The sequence below is a fragment of the Pseudopipra pipra genome, chromosome 22 (assembly GCF_036250125.1).
Source record: "Pseudopipra pipra isolate bDixPip1 chromosome 22, bDixPip1.hap1, whole genome shotgun sequence".
NCBI lineage: Eukaryota > Metazoa > Chordata > Aves > Passeriformes > Pipridae > Pseudopipra > Pseudopipra pipra.
The window spans coordinates 6397090-6420136 of NC_087570.1; the positions used below are offsets into that span (position 1 = coordinate 6397090).

At 49.7% G+C, this 23047-nt stretch overlaps 1 long non-coding RNA gene across 1 annotated transcript; it reads right to left on the reverse strand.

Moving 5' to 3' along the window:
* Positions 1-10977: 10977 nt before the first annotated feature.
* Positions 10978-17573, reverse strand: LOC135426015 (uncharacterized). The gene is made up of 3 exons (XR_010435823.1): positions 17345-17573; positions 14804-14924; positions 10978-11804 (listed from the first exon to the last, which is right to left on the reverse strand). It is a non-coding gene; the product is annotated as an uncharacterized LOC135426015 (long non-coding RNA).
* Between the last annotated feature and the right edge of the window lie 5474 nt (positions 17574-23047).

Genomic DNA, 23047 nt, shown 5'->3' on the forward strand with positions numbered 1-23047 from the left:
ACCCCCTGGCAGGAGGGGGGAGCCGGGGGGGGGGTCGGGCTCTGCTCCCAGGGAACAAGGGACAGAACAAAAGGAAACAGCAGTTTAAGGTGGAAAACCAGAACATTTCTTCATGGGAAGGGTGGTCAGGGATTGGAACAGGCTGCCCAGGGCAGTGGTGGAGTCCCCATCCCTGGAGGTGTTCAGTGAATGTGTGGGTGTGGCACTTGGGGCCGTGTTCTAGCGGTGAACGTGACAGTGCTGGATTGGTGGTTGGACTCAGTGATCTTGGAGGTCTTTCCCAACCCTGGTGAACCAATGATTCCATGTTGTTAGTGGCCAACAGCACGTCCCTGTGGCTGGAACAGTGTCAGGCACAAGTGCAAGACAGGACAAGTCCCCCCAAATGTGGAGTCCTGGCTCCTCAGTGCCCCTCCACATTTAAGGGATACTGTGATTGCAGCCCTTAACAGAAAGCAAAGCAGAGGGTCAGGGCAAGACAGCTCTGACCACCTGAAAGGGAATATCCAACTGCAGAGTGTGGTAATAGCTGAGGAGCATGGAAATGGTGCAAAAGGTGCCCTACCCAAAAGGTTGTGCACAATCAGACACCCTCCAGTGTGTGTCCTCCCACACCATAACTGGTGTGGATCCTCTTGCAGGGCAACATCCTCCTGCTGTTTGTCCACACAGAGTCTTGGAGGTGGACATGTCTCAGAGGGGATGATACACCTGCCTCCCCTCTCTCTGGTTGTCTCAGTGTTCTCACTCTGTGTGCTGCTCCTCAGCTTCAGTTTGCAGTAGAGAGGCCATCACTGAAAGCCCAGAAATCCTTGATTCACAAACTCAGTTCCCTGCCTTTTCCCAGACAATTCCACTTCCCTGATCAGCACATGGAATCATGGAAACCTTGCCTTACAGGGCCGCTGCTGTGTTGGCTTCCCCTGGACTCTGTACCTTGTACAACCTTATATGTTCAAGTGTTTCACCTGGGCTGTAGCAACAGCAATAAAAAGTTTGCAAATGCCTCTTGTCCTGCCTGGTCCTGCCCTGGGGGTGTTGTACTGTGGTGGATTTCCTGGGGAGGTGCCTCCACTGCCATGACACACCTGACACACCTGAGCTTTCTGGGCTCCAGGACGTGATTTTGTGATTGCAAAATATTTGAGTGGTCTAACTCTGGTCTTTTTGAGTGAGGGCTGAGGGCCAGTTTGGGGGTGTTCTTCCTGCTTTGAAACAAAATAATTGATTGTTTACCCTCAAAAGCTTCCAAGAAAAATTAGGATTTAACTCCCATGTCATTCATTGGCCAGGAGGAAACACCACACTGGGCTCCCCCCTCCACCTGACGGAGAGGTTTTACTTTTCCATCAGAAATGCACTGACAAATACACCGACAAATCTTCCCTGTTCTAATGAGTCACCTTCAAACATGTACATTTTGGGAGGTCTTGGGTCCTGGTGGGTGGCAGTTGGCCCTGAGTCAGCAGTGCCCTGGCAGCCAGGAGGGCCAACCCTGTCCTGGGGGCATCAGGGAGGGGATTGTCCTGCTCTGCTCTGCCCTGGGGCGGCCTCACCTCAACATTGGGGCTGTTTGGGGGGACACAATGGAAGGGAGATATTGAGCCATTGGAGAGTGTCCAAAGGAGGGACAGGGAGATAGAAAGGGCCTTGATTTGAAGCCGTGGGAGGACACTGAGGGCACTTGGTGTGTTCAGCTGGAGAAGAGGGGACTGAGGGGAGACCTCACTGCAGTTCCAGCTTCCTGGGGAGGGGCAGAGGAAGGGCAGGGACTGAGCTCTGCTCTGGGGGAACTGGGGACAGCACCCAGGGAATGGCTGGAGCTGTGTCAGGGCAGGTTTAGGTTGGATCTCAGGAAAAGGTCTTTCCCCCAGGGGCTGGTTGGCACTGCCCAGGCTCCCCAGGGCAGTGGGCACAGCCCCAAGGCTGACAGAGCTCCAGGAGAGTTTGGATGATCCTCTGGGGCACAGAGTGTGACTCTTGGGGATGGTTCTGTGCAGGGCTGAGGGTTGGACTGGATGATCCTTGTGGGTCCCTTCCAACTCAGCACATTCTGTGCTGTGATTCTGTGACTATAACTAGAGGTGGTGGGATCTGAGCTGGGTTCAGCAGATGAAGAGGGGGCTGAAGGATCAACTTACCAGCAGCTGCATCTACTTGGAGGACAATTATAAAGAGGACAGAGAAGAGCTAAGTGGTACCAGACAGTCCAACAAGGGGCAATAGCCACAAATTGCACATTGGGGGGTTCGAGGTGGCTTTTAGGAAAAGCCCCCTCCCCAGATGTCTCTGCAGCCCTTGGACAGGTCATCAAAGACAGGTATTTCCACCCTTTGGGGGTTTTTGTCCAATATTTGGACTGGCAAAGGCTCAGCCATTGTGATCTAGTGTAGGGAACACTTCCCTGCTTCGAGCAGGACATCCTCCACAGGAATTCCTTTCATCCCTGTGGCCAGGTTGGATCAGACCAGCTTGGAACAGAAAGAAACAGTAGGACCATTTCTAAAACACTGGGACCTGAACCTACATGACAAGTGTAGATGTGGGACAGGTAGAAAAGGACTCTGATCCTCTGCTCAGCTCTTCCACACATCTGGATTTTTGGCTTTGGAGGATTTATTCACAGTATGTAAGTATTTTTTTCTGTGGAAGGGAGAGTCAGGGAGCACATCTGACTAATGCTGTCCATCTCACACTGGTATGAAAAATTACTGGTCAATCCCCACTTCTGGCAGTGTCCAAGACACTCTCCCAAAAACCTCCCTGGAATCAGAACAAACACTGCCCATGTGTTTCCCCTGCTGCAAGTCAAGTTCAGCCTCTTTCCATCAAAGAAAAAATAGCCAGACATATCTGGGGTGAGTGGTTGGAGCCCTTCCAGCTTTCTTGGCTGAAGATCCAGCTCCATTTTCCAGGCAGTGCTGGGAGATCTCACCGTTCCTGTGTCTTTGCTCTGGGAATGAAGGTCACAGGAGCAGCAGAAGGAAGAGCTTTGTCCTGCCTCTGCCAGGAAAAACTGTTTCTCCCCAAACAGAGAGGTTTGGGCCTTGTCAGGTACCTGCTGGCCAAGCCTTTTCTCTTGGGAGTTCACAGGATGTGGTGAAATGCCCCAGGAATTCCACAGGAAAGGAACCGCCCTGGGCTCTTGGTAGAAGCACCAGTTTCATGAGAGTAATTTTATACAAAAGAGTTCAATAATAAACAACGTGTTTTGATTGTATCTAAGGCAATTTTACAACCTCTTCACTATTTGCCCAGAGAAACTGTGGCTGCCCCATCCCTGGAAGTGTCCAAGGCCAGGTTGGAACAACTGGGATAGGGGAAGGTGATGCTGCCCATGGCAGGGAGTGGAACAAGGTGAGCTTTAAGGTCCCTTCCAACCCAAACCAGCCTGGGATTCTAGGATATGGTTCTATTTTTTTCCTATTATACAGTATAAATTTTGGCATTTCTGGCAAAGGCGGGTATTGCCCTAAAACTACTCCATTGAAAAATGAGCAGGAAAAATACAGGATTCTGGAGTACCAGAGGGGGTTTGTTATCACTCCCTGTGCCCAAAATAGTGGCAAAGCCATTACTACAGCTCAGATTTCTGTCACCATAAATAAACCCAGGAGTACTGGGGGTCTATCAACCCACTTCTGGACATCCTGCTTTGGGAGCTGTGTCCGTGGTCACAGCAGCTCCAACAACTTGCTCTGGAAGTTTTCTTTCATCCTGATCTTTGTTTTGCAGTTTTGACTCCTGTCTTTCTGAAGATTTATGACAGTTCCACACCCAGGAAGACATTCCCAAGGCCTTTTATTCCCAAACCCCAAGGCTTTTTTTTTTTTTTTAACCTGACAAACCTTAACAAATTCACTTTTTCATCTACTCTGGAGGTGTCCATGGGCAGGGACACCTTCTACCAGCCCAGGTTGCTCCAAGCCCTGTCCAACCTGGCCTTGGACACTTCCAGGGATGGGGCAGCCACAACTCTGGTCCTCAGAGACACCATTTGGATGGTGGAACCTCAAACAAATGACAGGAGCCAAATTTATCCTGAGGAGTCCTTTGATTATCTCTCTGCCAAGGCTTAATTTTTATGTTTTGCACATGGAAAAAAAAAAAAACCCACCCCAGAAATGGTTTACAGGGCTGTCTTTCCTATTGATATATTACAGCAAAAAATCTTGTGCCATCTGTGCTGAGTTTTTCGTATCAGAATGATACAGAGTTCTTGATATCAGAAAAGAGCAGGTACTGAGGCAATGGAGCCAAACCTTCTAAAATGGGAAATTTCAACTGCATTGTATAAAGATGTAGTTTTCTTCTTTTATTTAGGCTGCATTTTGTTAATGCTTTTTTTTTCTTGAACAACTAGGAAGCATTTTCTGATGAATCACTGATCCTTCTTTTGTATTTGGGAGCTGAGAACAACAACTCTTTTTTTGTTTCCTGCACTGTGAGATACTGTAGTAAATACATTTTTTAAGTATTCTGCTTGGAGATGTAAATGCATATAAAAAACTGTAAAATCATGTAAGTATATGCAAATACAGTCTCTTGAAGACAAAGAGACTGCCTATTCAGGTGTTTGGGGTGGTTTGGATGAAGCTGATGAAAACATCTCTTTGCTGTTTTTTACACCATTCACCACAGAGATAAGGAAACAACAGGTTATGGCTGGAATTCCCACAACTGGAAATTGGGATTTCACTCCTGCTCTCACAATCACCCTTCCAGAAATCCTTAAAAAACTCACCTATGGAAAACAATCCTTAGGCTGCAGATTAGGAAAGAGCAGAGTTATCTCCAGGCTCAATCCCTGTTGTCTTGATGCCTAAACTGGCAAGGAAATGGAATTCAGTCCTGCCTATGGCCCACTGGAACACACATGGCACGGGATATGGACCCTCTCCTATGGGATATGGGATCTCTGCTATGGGATATGGACCCTCTCCTATGGGATATGGACCCTCTGCTATGGGATATGGACCCTCTCCTATGGGATGTGGACCCTCTGCTATGGGATATGGGCCCTCTGCTATGGGATATGGACCCTCTGCTATGGGATATGGGCCCTCTGCCATGGGATATGGACCCTCTCCTATGGGATATGGGCCCTCTGCCATGGGATATGGGCCCTCTGCCATGGGATATGGACCCTCTGCTATGGGAAATGGACCCTCTGCTATGGGATATGGACCCTCTCCTATGGGATATGGGCCCTCTCCTATGGGATATGGGCCCTCTGCCATGGGATATGGACCCTCTGCTATGGGATATGGACCCTCTGCCATGGGATATGGACCCTCTCCTATGGGATATGGGCCCTCTCCTATGGGATATGGGCCCTCTGCCATGGGATATGGACCCTCTGCTATGGGATATGGACCCTCTGCCATGGGATATGGACCCTCTGCTATGGGATATGGACCCTCTGCCATGGGATATGGACCCTCTGCTATGGGATATGGGCCCTCTGCCATGGGATATGGACCCTCTGCTATGGGATACGGGCCCTCTGCAGTGGGATATAGACCCTCTGCTATGGGATATGGACCCTCTGCCATGGGATATGGACCCTCTGCTATGGGATATGGACCCTCTGCCATGGGATATGGACCCTCTGCTATGGGATATGGACCCTCTCCTATGGGATATGGGCCCTCTGCTATGGGATATGGGCCCTCTGCTATGGGATATGGACCCTCTGCCATGGGACATGGGCCCTCTGCTATGGGATATGGGCCCTCTGTTGTGGGATATGGACCCTCTGCTATGGGATATGGGCATTCTCCTATGGGATATGGACCCTCTGCTATGGGATATGGACCCTCTCCTATGGGATATGGACCCTCTCCTATGGGATATGGGCCCTCTGCCATGGGATATGGGCCCTCTCCTATGGGATATGGGCCCTCTGCTATGGGATATGGACCCTCTCCTATGGGATATGGACCCTCTGCTATGGGATATGGGCCCTCTGCTATGGGATATGGGCCCTCTGCTATGAGATATGGGCCCTCTGCAGCTTGAAAACACCAAAGTTCTCTTTTTTCTATTAGTTTTGGGAGTTGCTGTGATCTGTGACAGGGTTTGTGGAGGGAACTTCATGACTGATTCACCTTCACACACCATCTCAAGGAATTTCAACTCCCGGGATCAGGATTTGTGGGAGGGGGATGTTATCACAAGCCCCTCTTTCTCTGAGGATTATATCCACAGCAGAATATCCAAGGGCCCAGATTTCTCTGGAAGTTGGCAGAGCAGCAGCAGCTTCCCTGCAGGGTGACAGAAGGTGGCAGAAATCACTGCAGGGAGCTCTGTTGGGAGAACTGGCCCCTTTAATCCCAGCACTGCTGCAGGTTGGGGATTTTATAACCCCAGGAAAAGCCCTGAGCTCCTCCTGTGCCACAGGATCCAGCAAAGGACAGGGAAATGGGAATCCAGGAATCTTCCTCCTGTCACCACAGGTTTGTGGGAAATATCATCAACATTAGTTATAATTTTGAGGGCAGAAAAAGTGGTCCTCAGAGTACAAGGTGCCTTTTTTTTCTGCTGTGAAGGAGAGTCTGGAAATTCATCCTGATTCTTGGTTTTGTTTGGGTACATTCTCCAAATATTCCTGCAGTTAATTCCTGGGAAGTCTATGGAGCTGTATCAGCTTTGTGGATCTGCCAGAGGGCAGGATTAGGTGGGATACTGGGAAGAAATTCCTCCCTGTGAAGGTGCTTTGGCCCTGGCACAGAGTGCCCAGAGAAGCTGTGACTGCTCCATCCCTGGGAGTGCCCAAGGCCCAGCTGGATCAAAGGAGCAAACCAGGCTAGTGGAAGGTGTCCCTTTCCATTTTTTTTTCACTCTCACAGCTCAAATCCCATTTTTAATCCATAATAATCCCCAGATATTTGCCCAGTAGTTCTGCTGAGCTCCTGCTGCAGGTCCCTGCCCGTGTTGATTCTGCCCCTCCAGGCTGCCAGAACAAGCCCCTCTTCCTCTGAGACATCTCCATGCACAGCTCATCCCTCACAGCCTGGTTTGATCTGCAAATGTAAGCAAAATCTGTTCCATCCAAGGTGTCCAGGGAAATCCTGGATAGTGCTGGCTCACACAGATTCCCGTGGAATCACACGTGGTGCAACACCCTGGTTCGACAGAGAACAATTCCCGACTCCTCTCCCAGCGTGTCTCCCTCCAATCAGCCTCACAAGGATGTTGTGATTGCTCTGTGATGAGATAATTTTCTCAAAACAAGCACAATAAACTCAAATTATCCAGTTAAGGTTACACTTCAAAGACATTCAAACATGGCTAAGTGGGAAGCACGGAATCCGCAGAGCCAGATCAGGCTTTTTTTTCACAGCTCAGTTACTTTTTTAGGCACAAAATATTGCAGAACATGTGGGTTTGTTTTTAAAGATAGCACAAGTTGGCAGCAGAGCCACAAAAATACTTCTCATCACTTTTGGTACAATTTAGGGCAATCTGAAGAGCTCTAACTATGAGTGGATTTTTTTTTCCTCCCTAACTATGGGTGGATTATTTGGATGTGTAGCATCCCCTTGGAATTTCTTGAATTTATCACACACACAACAACAGCCCTGTGGAGGTTTTTAACCCTCCCCAACTGGTCTGTCCTTTCAGTCTGAACTCTGCTTAAATATATATTTAAGGCAATCTTTTTGTTGGAAAATTCCATTTGCACCCAGATATCAAGTGACAGGCCCTGTAATGTGCTGTACAAACACAATCCCCCCAAAGAGAGCACTTTGCTCATCTCCAGGTGAGCAGATTTCAGATTTTAATTATTTAAGATTCCCCTTCCAGAAGGTCTCCCAGCCCTGGGAGAAGCTGTGGAAGCCTGGAGCCATTGATGGCTGCTTTCCCTTTCCCATCTCCATCCCCAGTCACCCTTCTCCACAAAAAAAGAATGCACATTCCCTCACTTCCTTCTCCTCTTTAACAGCTCCACATTTAAATGATGCCCCCATAGAGATGTAAATAATAACACTGCCATTTAGAACAATTTTCTGCAAACCCCACCACAGGCACGAACAAAGGCTCCCTGGGATGCTCTTCCCAATTTCCCTTCGATTTTCCACCTTAGCTGAAACAAAAAGAATGAAAACAGTTAAATCTCCAATATCTGTTGGCTTTTTGAAAATTTTGTGTGTGTGCAAAGTCTTGGTCTTTCAGGAGGTCATTCAGGGACCTGGGGAGGGAATGTGAGGATGTTCATTATCTCTGTAGAAGAGAAGCACAGGTGAAACATCAGTTTGGGAGTTTAACAGAAAATAAATCCACAAGCTTGGTGATGAGCAGGTGGGATTCTGTGCAGGTCCTGGGTTTGTCATTCCCAGCCTGGATCACAGAATGTGCTGTTGGAAGGGACCCACCAGGGGCATCCAGTCCAACCCTCAGTCCTGCACAGGCCCATCCCCAGGAGTCACCCCCTGTGCCCCAGAGGATCAACCAAACCCTCCTGGAGCTCTGGCAGCCTTGGGGCTGTGCCCACTGCCCTGGGGAGCCTGGGCAGTGCCCAACCAGCCTCTGGGGGAAGAACCTTTGCCTGAGATCCTTTTCCTGAGAACCTAAACCTGCCCTGACCCAACTCCAGGTCATTCCCTGGTGCCCTGTCCCTGACCCTCACAGAGCAGAGCTCAGTGCCTGCCCTCCCTTTATGGTATTTACTAACCAATCATTTACAAAATAGGTAATTTTATGAATCCTAAGTGACTAGGAAAAGATCTGCAGCCACTGCACTGCTGAGCACAGAGGTTGTCAGTTGATAAAGGTTCAGATTTAAGGCTATTAATTCAAGCTTCTTACCTATATTTTAACCCTTCCCTTCAGAACGGGCAGAGGTGTCACAGAATCACAGAATATGCTGAGTTTGAAGGGACCCACAAGGATCATCCAGTCCAACTCTCAACCCTCCACAGGCCCATCCCCAAGAGTCATGCCCCAGAGGATCAACCAAACCCTCCTGCAGCTCTGGCAGCCTTGGGGCTGTGCCCACTGCCCTGGGGAGCCTGGGCAGTGCCAACCACCTTCTCCTGAGATCCAACCTGACCCTGCCCTGACACAGCTCCAGCCATTCCCTGGCTGCTGTCCCTGGTCCCCCCAGAGCAGAGCTCAGTCCCTGCCCCTCCTCTGCCCCTGCCCAGGAAGCTGGAACTGCAGTGAGGTCTCCCCTCAGTCCCCTCTTCTCCAGCTGAACACACCAAGTGCCCTCAGTGTCCTCACATGGCTTCAAATCAAGGCCTTTCCCCATCCTCTTTGCCCTTCTTGTTCCTCCCATCATGTGAAATGACCCACAGGTGTTCTCACTTGGGGTGAAGTTTGAAGTACCAGGCTCTGCCAGTTGCATCCAATATTCCATTTTCAATCACTTTATAAAGAGGTGACCCAAAATTCCTCAGCTCCCCTCCTGCCACCAACAGAGAAGACAAGTGGATGTGATTGGTGTCCTGGGCTTTGCCAGCGAGCAGAGGATTGTTGTTGCTTTCAGGACTCCCCAGAAGGGGATCTTCTGCTGCAGCCAGAGGAGATCTGTAGTCAAGGTCTCTGCTCAGCAGCAAAGCAGAATCTCAGCATCTCACATGCTCCATGAATCATAGAATCATAGACTTATAGAATCATAGAATCATAGAATCACAGAATCATAGAATCATAGAATCATAGAATCAGCTGGGTTGGAAGGGACCTCCAAGATCATCAAGTCCAACCCTTGATCCAACCCCGCTGTGGTTCCCAGCCCATGGCACTGATGCCACATCCAGTCTCTTCTTAAACACCTCCAGGGACAGAGAATCCACCCCTTCCCTGGGCAGCCCATTCCAATGGCTGAGCACCCTCTCTGCAAAGAAATTCTTTCTAATGTCCAACCTAAACCTCCCCTGGCACAGCTGCAGACCCAGCCCTCTTGTCTTGCTGAGAGTTGCCTGGGAAAAGAGACCAACCCCCCTCTGGCTCCCCCCTCCTGTCAGGGAGTTGCAGAGAGTGAGGAGGTCTCCCCTGAGCCTCCTCTTCTCCAGGCTCAACACCCCCAGCTCCCTCAGCCTCTCCTCACAGCACTTGTGCTCCAGTCCCTTCCCCAGCCTCGTTGCTCTTCTCTGGCCCTGCTCCAGCCCCTCCATGTCCTTCCTGAGCTGAGGGCCCAGAACTGGACCCAGCACTCCAGGGGTGGCCTCACCAGTGCTGAGTCCAGGGGCAGAATCACTTCCCTGGCCCTGTTGGCCACACTGTTCCTGATCCAGGCCACCATCCATTGGCCCTCTTGTCCCTCTGGGCACATTCTGACTCCTGTTCAGCTCCCTGTCCATCCCCACTCCCAGCTCCCTTCCTGCCTGGCTGCTCTCCAGCCCCTCTGGCCCAGCCTGGAGCTGCTGGGGGTTGATGTGTCCAAAGTGCAGGACCCGGCACTTGGTCTGGTTGAACCTCATCCCCTTGGAATCAGCCCAACTGTCCAACCTGACTGGAGGCTCCTGGAGCACACAGAGATTGGGAGAGGGGCAGCAGGTCCATGTCTGTGCTGTCCCAGCTCTGAGTCTGGCTGTGAACACAGAGAGGAGCAGCTGAGGTTTGGGAGCATTGCACCACAGAGCCTGGGTGGGGCTGCACCTCCAGCCCTGGGACAGTTCTGGGACCCTCGGGACAAGAAGGACATGGAGGGGCTGGAGTGTGTGCAGGGAAGGGAATGGAGCTGGGGAAGGGTCTGGAGCACCTGGAGTGGCTGAGGGAGTTGGGGAAGGGTGGGGGACACGGGGAATGTCTGAGGGAGCTGGGGGGGCTCAGCCTGGAGAAAAGGAGGTTCAGGAGGGACCTTCTCACTCTCTGCCTCTCCCTGACAGGAGAGTGGAGCCAGGGGAGGGTTGGGCTCTGCTCCCAGGGAACAAGGGACAGGATGAGTGAAAACAGCATCAAGCTGTACCATGGGAGGTTTAGGATGGATATTGGGGAAAATTCCTTCACGGAGTCCCCATTCCTGGAGGTGTTCAAAAAACGTGTGGATGTGGCACCTGGGGACACAGTTTAGGGGTGGCCCTGGCAGTGCCAGATCTTACAGAGCTTTTCCAACCACAATGATTCCATGATTCTCTTTAGGCTGGAAATGTGGAGTGCAAGGTCTTTATTGACAGCACATGACTACTGAAGATGAGTGGAATCCATGAGGAAAATCTATCCCATAATCCAGATCATGGGAAGACTCAGGTGCTTTTTGAGTTTGATGGGTCATTTTTTCACTGCTCTTGCAGGACAGGCTTGGAAATGTTTTCTTTATATCCCCTTTCTTGATGCAAAGTGACTACAAACTGCAAAAAGCTTTCTGTTCCTTTATTTTCCTTCCAGCAGGTGCCAAGATGCTTCTGGAAAAGGTCTGCTGAAAAGCAGACCTTAAATCCCTTAAGAGCCCGTGTTTTGCAAGATCTTGATGTGAAATAATGCAAAAATCCACGGTGGAGTTAAAAATTTCATTTTCCCAAAGACAGAGAGCAACAACAAAATTGTGGTGTTGTCAACACCATTTAATTTAGGTAGTCCCACTGAAAATTAAACAGAGATTTAAAAAAGTGATTTTCCACGTTTGTGGGACAGGTAGGACAAATAATTCTGCTTTCACTTTTCTACCTACAAAAGTGGTGAGTAGAAAGCCTGGAGCTCCTCACTGCTATTTACTGGGGAGCTGAAATTATTTTTCCTTACCCAATTTGCAGTTGCCAGACATCGGATTTCGTTTTGCTTTCTGCTCCCTTGGCCTGTGCAGGAGTTTTCACATCCAAGTCTTCCTGCTGATCTGTCCACAACCCCTCATCCATGACCTGGAATTGCACATCTCATGTATAAAACATGTTCCCACTCCTGCTGATCAACCTTTGCATTTTGTCCCAATCTTTCTTTTATCTGAGATTTGCCTGATAAAAATAATGATTCCTTCAATATTCAATGAATAATCAATGAATAATCAAAACCAGTGGAGCACGTGGTACATCCTGAAGATGTATTTATATTTTGAATCCCAAAATATAGATTAACTCGACCAAATCAAGTGTGAACATTTCTGAAAGTAACTCTCCTGGCACTAGAGATGTGAAGTATAAATTTCCAAGGATTTTGAGCTCTTGAAGAGCAGCTGGTTCCCAGATCCCTACACTGGAAGGAGGTTGTTTTCCTGGGATTCCTGCACCAGCAGATAGGTTGTTTTCTCTGCATACCTGGAGTGGCAGGCAGCTTGGATCCCAGATCCCTGGGCTGGCAGAAGGGTTGTTTCCCCTATATCCCTGCACTGGCAGGAGGTGGTTTTCCTGGGATTCCTACACTGGTTGTTTCCCTGGATCCCCTCACTGGAAGGAGATTGTTTTCCTGGGATCCCTGCACTGGCAGGAGATTGTTTTCCTGGGATCCCTGCACTGGCAGGAGGTTCTTTTCCTGGGATCCCTGCACTGGCAGGAGGTTGTTTTCCCCAGATCCCTTCACTGGCAGGCAGGTTGTTTCCCTGGTATCCCAAGACTGAAGTAGGTTTTCTCTGGAATTCCAGGACTGACAGGCAGGTTGTTTTCCCTGGAATCCCTGCACTGACACCTCCAGGGGCTGGACACACCCTACAGGAGGCACTGCCACAGTTCCTTGGTGGATGAAGGAGAGCAGGGTTGGATCAGTTATTGGAAGGAATCCTTCCCTGGGAGGGTGGGGAGGCCCTGGCACAGGTTGCCCAGAGAAGCTGTGGCTGCCCCAGCCCTGGGAGTGTCCAAGGCCAGGTTGGACAGGGCTTGGAGCAACCTGGGCCAGTGGAAGGTGTCCTTGCCCGTGGCAGGGGGTGGCACTGGGTAGTCTTCAAGGTCCCTCCAATCCCAACCAGCCTGGTGCCCTCAAGGTACCTCCTCATCACTTTGCACTTTCCACCCTCTCCCACCCACAGATTGTAAAACATGATTCTTGTGACCTCATTTTGAGGAATTCAGTCCCTCAGCCTGAGTCCTCACCTCACTCCTGGCACTGTCATCCTGTTACTCCTGGCCCAAGATCCCCCTGGCAGCCCTTTCCACCCTCCTCTGCTCCCACCTGTCAGGTCACAACTGACTTTTCCCTTTGTTAGTGTGACACAAAAACACATCACTCCGTGCAGGACTTGAGAGCACGAATTGACAGCGAGCAGGAAAAGCCTGGGCTGTAAATCTGGAAGGTTTGGACCGCTTGGATCGTGGCTCAACAGCCCCCGGATTTTTTCCCGGCGCTGAAACATCAGTCACTCAGCAAAGGGGTCCTTGGCATCATCGAGGCTCTTCTGCCATCTCGTGGAGGAGAGGAGCAAACACCCTCCAGTTGGATTTTAAATTCTAAACTCGAAGTTACGGAAGGGAATTTGAATGTTCGGTTCTGCCCTTTCCTTTAAAAAAACATAAAAATTAAAAAAAAACCAAACCAAACCAAAACAGTGAAACAGGCAACGCTCAAGTGCTCCTCAGTCTCTGTTCAAGGGGGTTCTAACACTTAAATAATTTCCTTGTGGTTCCTGGGCTCAAAAAAATTTGCTGAGTTATTAATTGTTAAGGCTTTCCAACCAAAATTAATGCTCGTCTGTGCCTCCAGCCCAGTGCAAATGTATGAGCCATTCAGCAAGGCAAGGACAAGATGTTGGGAATACTGGAAGTAATATGTTTTCCTCTTTATGCCCACAAGAGTGTGCCCATCACTGACACAGTGGTTGGCAGGATATTTTTGGGGAAATGGGTGAATTTCTCAAAAAAATGAGTGAATTTCTTGCATTTCTTGCAATCTGTGCTGAGATCTCCCTGGCTCTTTGGGTTCTCCCCTCCCAGTTCCCAGCCCAGCAGCCCCCAGGCTGCTCTGATGCCAAAGGAAGGTTTTGCAAAGCCATCAGCAGCCCCCAAGTGGAAATGTTTGTTCCTGGACAGTTCCTCCAGTTCCTGCTCCAGGCGTTTGTTGCCGAGGTGGAATTTCACACTTGTGATGCAACTCATGGAATCACTTCAGAGTATCACAGAGTGGGTTGGGTTGGAGGGACTCAAAGCTCATCCCATTCCACCCCCTGCCATGGGGGACACTCCCCACTAGCCCAGGTTGCTCCAAGCCTTGGACACTTCCAGGCATTCATCTTTCCTTTCCTCTGCCTTTCTGGCCACTCCATGAGTGTGCAAACCACACCTGCTGATCTTTCACCCCAAACCATTCTGGGATTCTATGCAAAGATCAATTGGCACCTCTTTTCCTGGACCTTCCTTGGTTCTGTGATGCCCAAAGAGACCTTCCTGCAGGGACAGATGTTTAGGACAGATGTGCAAGAGAGGTGCCTCCCTTCCCACCCTCAGCTTCAGGCAAGGAAAGGTGATGAAAAGATGCCCAATCCAACAAATTAAAGGCAGGCCCTGCTAAGCCAGGGTGTTCCCAGAGGTGCCTCTGCATTCCCAGGATATCCTTGGCTTTGTGTCCATTCCATTGACCCCTTCCCTGTTTTCCAGGCTGGGAACATCAGGTGGGGGTCGGGTTCTGCTCCCAGGGAACAAGGGACAGGAGGAGAGGGAACGGCCTCCAGCTGTGCCAGGGGAGGCTCAGGTTGGACATCAGGAGGAATTTCTCCATGGAAAGGGTGGTCAGGCCTTGGCAGGGGCTGCCCAGGGAGTTTTGGAGTCCCCAGCCCTGGAGGTGTCCAGGGGAGGACTGGATGTGGCACTGAGTGCTCTGGGCTGGGGGACAAGGTGGGGATGGGGCACAGAGAGGAGTGGAGGGGAGGGAGGGGAAAGGAGGGGAAGGGAGGGGAAGGGAAGGGGGGGAGGGAGGGAGGGGAGGGGAGTCTGCAAACCGTGGTTCCTGCTGTCCAGTGCTCCTTCCTTCATCTCACCCCTTTGCATCCACTGAGAGAGCTGCACTTCAGGGAAGATGTAGGACAGCTGGTGTGACTCCAGAGAGGACCACGAGTGTTCCTGGGGGGCAGACCAGTAAGAGAGGACAGAAAAAATCAGCAGGAAATAGATAAGATTAGGGTGAGGAGGAAAATATTGGATTTGGATTGGATACGCAGAGAGTTGATAAAAGAGAACAAGGTTGGTCTGATCTCCATGTGCAGAACTGGGAATTGTGGGCTGTTGGTTTTTCCCAACATTTAGCCTGGGGAAGAGAAGCTTTGGGCCTGAAGGGGCTCCAAGAGAGCTCGAGAGGGACTCTGGGCAAGGGTCTGGAGGGACAGGACACAGGGAATGGCTTCCCACTGCCAGAGAGCAGGGTTAGATGGAATATTGGGAAGGAATCCTTCCCTATGAGGTCATGAGGCCCTGGCACAGGTTACCCAGAGAAGCTGTGGCTGCCCCTGGATCCCTGGAAGTGTCCAAGGCCAGGTTGGATGGGGCTTGGAGCAACCTGGGCTAGTGGAAGGTGTCCCTGCCCATGGCAGGGGGTGGGACTGGATGGGCTTTAAGATCCTTCCAACATAAACCATTCCATGATTCTGGGATTCTGTGAACTACAGCAAAGGGTTGATTCAAAGAGAAAAGGTTTAAATAACAGGCACAGTGAAGCTTCAGACATTTCTGAGGAAGTTGTGGAATTTCCCTGGTTTGCACAACCTGAAGAACGAGTCAGAAAAGCAACTCCCAGGAATGACTCGGAAAGGATCACTCCTGGTTTGGAAGGAGAATGTAAATCTGCAGTTCCACATAAATCTGTGTGGATCAATAGACCCCACAGATCTACCAATAGATGGGTCTGTAGATCACCATAAATCTGGACCAATAGATCTTTACCTCACAAAATCTGAACTGGCAAATCTGTAAGTCTGTTTGGATCAATAGATTCGTGTCTCGCTATAAATCTGATGGGATCGATAGATCTGAAGCTCACCATGAATCTGGACCAATAGATCTGTGGATCAAAAGCCCTGTGACCTCCTCTGGTTTCACATGGACACATATCCTGTAACTCTGGGCAGGTGGGTCCTGGGGTCATTTGCATCCTCTAGTTCTCCCTCTAATTCCTGATGCAACAAACCCAGCCCTAAATCCTTGGTGACCGAGATCCAGCCCCAGAGATGAGCACTTCAGAGGTTATCTCTGGAGCCAGACCAGTGGGTCTGAGCCCACAGCAGGGGGTGGAACAAGATGGAACCCAAACCATTCCCTGCCTCATCCTTTGTGTCCCACATGCTTATCTTCAACCTCTCTGTACAAATCCCTCCCCCTTCTCTGCCTCGGGTGATCCTGTTACTCAGCCCGTGGACTTTCTGACTCCCAAGGCTCATTTCCTTGCTGGTGCTTTTCTGGTGCTCCTCTGACTCACATCCTGGAGAGACACCTGTGATCCAGGTGTGGGACATCCCTTCCAGACCGGCACTCCCAGACAACCCCCACAGGAAGGGATGGTCTCCACGGGGTGCTGATCATGTGCCACAGCACAGGCAGCTGGTAGAGCTTCTGGATCACCTGGTGGGACAACTTGGCCATGTTTGAGAGGTGAGATCAGAGTTCTGTGCTTTATCAGGCAATAAATGTTAATATTCCTCAGCCCTCGCTGCCAGAGTGTCACCGGAATGGATTTCTTGTTTTTATTAAGGAGATGAAAGATTGGTCGGAGAGAAGGCTCTAGAAAGGCTCCAATAACTGGACACCACCTGACTGGACACCCCCATACCCCCAGAAATCTGCACCACAAAGAACTGCTCTGTACAAGGCCCTGTGTTGGTTTGACCTCACGGTGCTGCAGACTCAGGAATCAGGATCTGCAGCTGCCTTTGTTTTACGCAGAACAAACAGTATTCCTGCCATAAACCCTTGGAGGAAGGGCTCCTGTTCTGTTTGCACTCATTTGTCCAGTCTGTCCTCAAACCCAGCTGTCTCCTGACATCCTGTACCTGCAACAACCACCAGTCCCTCTCAGAGATCCACCAGTCCCCGACTGATCGAACTGGTTTGGCTGTTCCTGGTGTTGCCCCTCAAAGAGAGGTGCAGAATCCTGGCCTTGCACAGAGACCCCAACAATTCCACCCTCTCCCTGAAAGTGTTGTCCAAACACTCCTTGAGCTCTGGCAGCCCTGGGGCCATGACACTGCCCTGGGGTGTCCTGGGAGGAGCCAGGGAATGGTATCCTTGCTCTGGCAGGACAGTGAGAGTTTCCAACCTTCCACTGAGGAGGCATCTGAGAATTGCCCAGAGAAGCTGTGACTGCCCCTCAAAGTGTCCAAGGCCAGGTAGGACCAGACTTGGAGCAACCTGGGCTAGTGAAAGGTGCCCCTGCCCCTGGTGACAAGATGAGCTTTGAGATCTCTCCCAACCCAAATCAGCCCATCCCTTTTTCTTTTCTTAGTCATAACAGAGCTGCTTTTGCTCAAGGAGCATTTTAGACATTGCCTTACCTTGTTGAGGAATTTTATCCTTTATTGAGACTTGCCTGTGAATCTGTAACTGCAAGAGCCACGTGAGACCAGACCCACTGTGACGTTTGCTGGAGGAGTTTATAATTATGACCTTGACTTCCAGATAATATTGTGATGAAACTCCCAGTAGCTCCTGCTGCAGATAGATACAAGCCCTTAAGGAAAGAGAGACTCCCTTGTCCACAGTGACAGTCTGTAGCTCCCAGCATCTTCTCCCAAATCTCCCCAGGTGGTTCCTACTTTTCTGTTCAGGCGCTCCCTAAAAAGGCCAACTCGGAATTATTGGTGAATTTTTGAGGAGAAAGCATCACCTCTCTTATATCTTGACTCTGCCAAATATGATTTTGTAAGAAATCAGTGTAACAGAGTTTGGTGTGGAGCCTCATGGAGGAGGGAGGTGATTGATGTTCATAGAATCCCAGAATGGTTTGGGTTGTGAGGGACCTAAAGCCCATCCAGTCCCACCCCCTGCCATGGACAGGGACACCTTCCACTAGCCCAGGTTGCTCCAAGCCCCATCCAACCTGGCCTTGGACACTTCCAGGGATCCAGGGGCAGCCACAGCTTCTCTGGGCAACCTGTGCCAGGGCCTCCCCACCCTCCCAGCCAACATTTCCTTCCCAATATCCCATCTAACCCTGCCCTCTGGCAGTGGGAAGATATTCCCTGTGTCCTGTTCCCCCATCCCTTGTCCCAAGTCCCTCTCCAGCTCTCCTGGAGCCCCTTTCAGCCCTGGAAGGGGCTCTCAGGTCTCCCTGGAGTTTGCCTTCTCCAGGTGAACCCCCCCAGCTCTCCCAGCATGATCCAGAACAGAGGAACTCCAGCCCTGGGAGCAGCTCCGTGACCCCTCTGAGAATCTTTTTGAGTGGCAACTACAAACCAGCTTTGGTCACATCTCCAACCTGCCATAGATGTCCCCAGTTAACTGTGGGACAGTTCCTTGGTACAATGTGTTCCTCCTGGAATGTGAGGGGGAGAGAATCCTCCCATGTGCTGCTCTGTGAGTGAACTCATCCCTCAGGAGGAAAGGCAGGAATACTGTTTGTTCTGGGTAAAATAGTGCTGAGTTTTCTCTGCCCTTGAGTTGTCGGGGTTCAGACCTCCCACCCTTCCCCAAAACAACCAGTTCAAACAGTTTTATTGCTGGAATTGGCACCCTTTTTGTTATTTCTGTGAGTCAGGGCTCTTCTGCTATGGCTTTGTGTTCTCACCCAACCACATCTGTCCCTTCCGACTCCGTCCAGAACCACCACAAGGCCTCTGAAGTTTGAGTCAACAAAGGTGATCAAAGGCAGGGAACAGCTTTGCAGCACAAAGAGGTTAATGATACAAAGGCAATTCAGTGAAATGATCAGACAGCAGGTTCAGGATGACCACAAATACTTCCTTCCCATCCCCAAATCTGCCCCACACTTGGAACGAGCTTCAAAAAACACCCAAAAAAGTCTTCCAGAGCTATGAAATGCCAGTGTAGCTCATGAGCAAACTGAGAGACAGGCCCTTGGAAGCAACACAGAAGTATCACTGGATGTTCCTGTGCTTCTTGAAGGTGTCTGTGAGTAGCTGTCCTTCCATAATTAACTGTTCTGCACAGTTGTCCCCCTCACCCTTTTCCTCTCCTCTTTAGCAGACTAAAGAAGTTCATCTCTCTCTGCCACAGGCCCATCACCACTTTGGTCACCCTGCGCTGGATTCTCCATCTTTCCCCCCCCCCCGGTATCACCAGGAGAGGGGTTGGACATCAAGGAAAATCAGTTGCCTGAGGTAAATCAACTGAATCCCAAATAAATGGGGGCACTCAGGTGTGGGGAGACATCGAGCTGGGCTGTGTTTACTATCTACAACAGAGGAGTGCTGAGAGGAATATTGGGATTCAGGGTATCCCCTTATTCACTGGTACAAGAAACAGAAAACATATTGATGTGATCAAAAAGTATCTCACCATGGCTGGGCTGAAAACACCAAAAAAAGACCTTCTGACTCCAGTGTCTGACAGTGCAAATATCCTGGGTAGAGGAGAACAACACCGGATTTGTCTTTCAGATTACTGAGAAAAAAAACCCCAAGATAAGCTCCTGGAAAGATCTAAGAGCATGTTTATGTAAACCCTGTGATTTTTTTATCAGGCCATGGTAAAATATTTAATGCAAATAGTCTTTGGCTGTACCATGGCTTTTATAGACCTTTTTATTGCTCATAAACCAAGTCACGTCATTGTTGGTACATTCTCTGACTCTTGTAGTTAAAATATTACCCCAAGGACAATCCCACCTTTGTGTGCTCAGTGTTTGCTGAGCAATCCTTGGGGATCCTTTGAATGAGACCAACCCCATCAGCTTTGCTTGCATTCACTCTGCTTTTTTACCAGGAAAAGCATTCAGCACTGAAATTTCCTAAAAAAAAAAAAAAAAAAAAAAAAGCTCTTTTTTTAAATTATTAAAACTGTTCTTCTGGTTCCAAGTCAGAAATTCACAAAAAGGCAAAAAGAAGAGGGACTGAGCACTGAAATGCGCTGCTCAGAGATGTTGTGGAGTCACAATCCTTGGAGATACCCAAAAATCACCTGGAGACAGTCCTGGAAAAGCAGCTCCAGCCTTCTGCTTCTACCTCTGTTTAGTGGTTCTATGCAAGAATTTCTTCCTAAAATCAACCCTCCAGCTTAAGGCCACTCCCCCTCATCTTGTGACTGCATGGCCTTGAAAAAGGTCCTTTCTCTTTTATTGCCAAACAGCACCACAACCACTAAAAGCCTTTGAAATCCTCGTCCCACGTTCTTTCTTTGGAACTTGGCCCTAAATCTCCTTTCCATTTCCTCCACCCTCACTGCTGTGACCAAGAATGGGGACACTTCCAGGAGCAGGAGAACAGGAAGATGTGTTTTTTCCCTTCCCACCTGTACAGTCTCCATCCTGCAGCTTCTTCATCATCCTCATGGAAAGGATGATGAAGATAAGGGGGTTTTGCATGTGAGCAAAGTGCAGAGAGAAACTCATGTTGCTTAAAGGGGGCACTGTTATGCCCCAAGAAGTTCCCTATAAATTGGAGCACATTTTCCCAAGTAATTAAAAATGGCACCACAGAAAATGATGCACTGGTGTTCCCTGCATTTTTTCGCTATTAAAACAATGTCAGTGCTTTAACAAGGAGCACAAATGTGGACAATAACAGATTTGGGCAAGTCCTAAACTCCAGAATCAGCCTGAAACTCTCTCAGGTCAGTGCATAAAATCCTGTTGTTTGGTTAAAACCTGATTACAGAACTGCCCATCTGGTCGTTGGGTGAACACCCAGAACCAAGGCCATGGCAGCTCCTGAGAAAACTTCCTTTTATTGGGGCAATCTCCAAAAAAATGGAGTGTATATGGAGTTTGTTCCAGTGGCATCTTCCCTCACTCCCAAGGATGTGCCAATGTCCAGCCCCTCCATCTGCAGCTGAACTTGGGAGATACAAAAAGATTTACTGAGATGGGAAAATTTCGAAGCGGAAAAACTACCCAATATTCCCTTGGATTTGGCTTCAGGTGACTCTGAGGAAGCTGCTCAGGGAAGTGTGGATGCTGCTGGTGTCCTGTGCCCTCCAGAACACTCCTGGACATGGTGGCATCTCACTGACCCTCCCTGAGCCATGGGAATGAATACTAAAGGCAGCTGATGTGTGTGCCCGGGAATAAAGGACAAGGAATTCCCAGGATTGGCTGCAGTGGTTCAAATGTGACTGCACCAATGCTCCTGTTGTGCTGCTCTCCTCAAAAAGCCCAGCCTGCAGAAGACCAGGCCTTTCTGCTGCTGCTCTGAGCTGTTTCTCCCCTGAGAGGAGCTCCTTGAACGCCCTGCTCTTATTCACTGGTCATTGATTCAGTGACGTGCTCAATAAAATGTGATTTCCAGCAAAATCATGTGCCCTCCTGGTTCACTTTCATCCCAACACTGAATAAACTCCGGTGGCACTTTCCAGGTAGCACTGGCAGACAAGGAAACTCACTGAATTTAGAGTTCAGCACTGTGGGAAGGGCCCCAGTGACCCAGGAAGTTACTTTGCAGCCACAGCCACATCTGTTTCATGCCAACAGACAGTTCTCTGTGTAAACATATCATGGAAAAAGCTTAAAAAATTCTTTAATTGAGATTTAGACGAATATTTAGACAAAAATTAAATACACTCTATGTCTCTCAAAGCTGTTCTGACAGATAACAGTTTGAACCAGAGAGAAATAATGTGAATTAGCCCTCAGAACTTCTTGCCTTGTCCAAGGACAGGTATTCACCACATCCTACAGCACCCAGGCCACAAACCCCTTCAACAAAAAATGCTGTAGAAGAGACAAAAACTGACACAAACAAACATCACAAATAAATCCACATGGTCTAGTCAGGGTCAAGATACAGTGTGAGTGGGAAAAGAATCAGTTCCTGAACCATCAGTTTGAGTGTGGAAATATCCTATGGATCCTCTGCAGGATCTGCTCCCAGCACTCCCACGGTATTTCCTGCCTTCCCCTGCCCTTTTGGCCTCTCATCACCTGCTTTACACAGTCCTTATGTACAGCAGCAAGAAATGGGAGACAGAATTTTCTGACAGGAGCCCAGAGATAAGAGCTGATTGTCTGCAGATCTCACCTGAGTACAGAGATAACCACATGGGTGACGTCTGTGCTCTCATTAGGGATTAAATATTAATAGGAAATTATGGAATCGTATCAGAGAATCCCAGGATGGTTTGGGTTGAAGGGACCTTGAAGATCACCCAGTTCCACCCCACTGCCATGAGCAGGGAGACCTTCAACCAGCCCAGGTTGCTCCAAGCTCCCAGTTTCAAGGTAGAGCCTTATTTTGAGACTGTCTCTTTGGAATTTGTTGTTGGATGGGTTTTGTCCTGGGTGTAAGGAATCCTCTTCTCCACAGTCACAGCTTTTCTGTCCAATGAAACGGAAATTTGTACAACTAATGTTGCTTTTTAAACAGCACTTCTGGATTTAGGCACCCTCTCCCTGGGCTCAGTGTGCAGCTTTGGAGCACTGAGAGCCTTGTTGGAACGTGGTCGTTGAGTTGAGGGCCCCATATGGCAAAAATGGAGGCAATAATTCCACAGTTAAAAGTAAAAGGGGATAATTTAAAATCTCGGATATAATCTTATATTAGTATGAGGGAGCTGGGGGGGACAGCCTGGAGAAAAGGAGGCTCAGGGGGGACCTTCTGGCTCTGCAACCCCCTGACAGGAGGGGGAGCCAGGGGGTGGTCGGGCTGTGCTCCCAGGGAACGAGGGACAGGAGGAAAGGAAATGGTCTCAAGCTGTGCCAGGGGAGGCTCAGGTTGGATGAGCAAATTTCTTTCATGGAACCCCAGGCTGGATAAAAAGATTCCTCCATGGAAAGGGCGGTCAGGCACTGGCACAGGTGCCAAGGACACTGGCAGAGTCCCCATCCCTGGAGGTGTTCAGGGGTGTGTGGTCACCAGCTGTGCCCATCCCTCTGGTGAGTGCAGAGAGGGGAACGGAGCTGGGAAGGGGCTGGAGCACCAGGAATGTTTGAGGGAGCTGGGGGGGCTCAGCCTGGAGAAAAGGAGACTCAGGGGGGACCTTCTGGCTCTGCATCTCCCTGACAGGAGGGGGGAGGCAAGGGCTCTGCTCCCAGGGAACCAGGGACAGGAGGAGAGGAAATGGCCTCCAGCTGTGCCAGGGGAGGC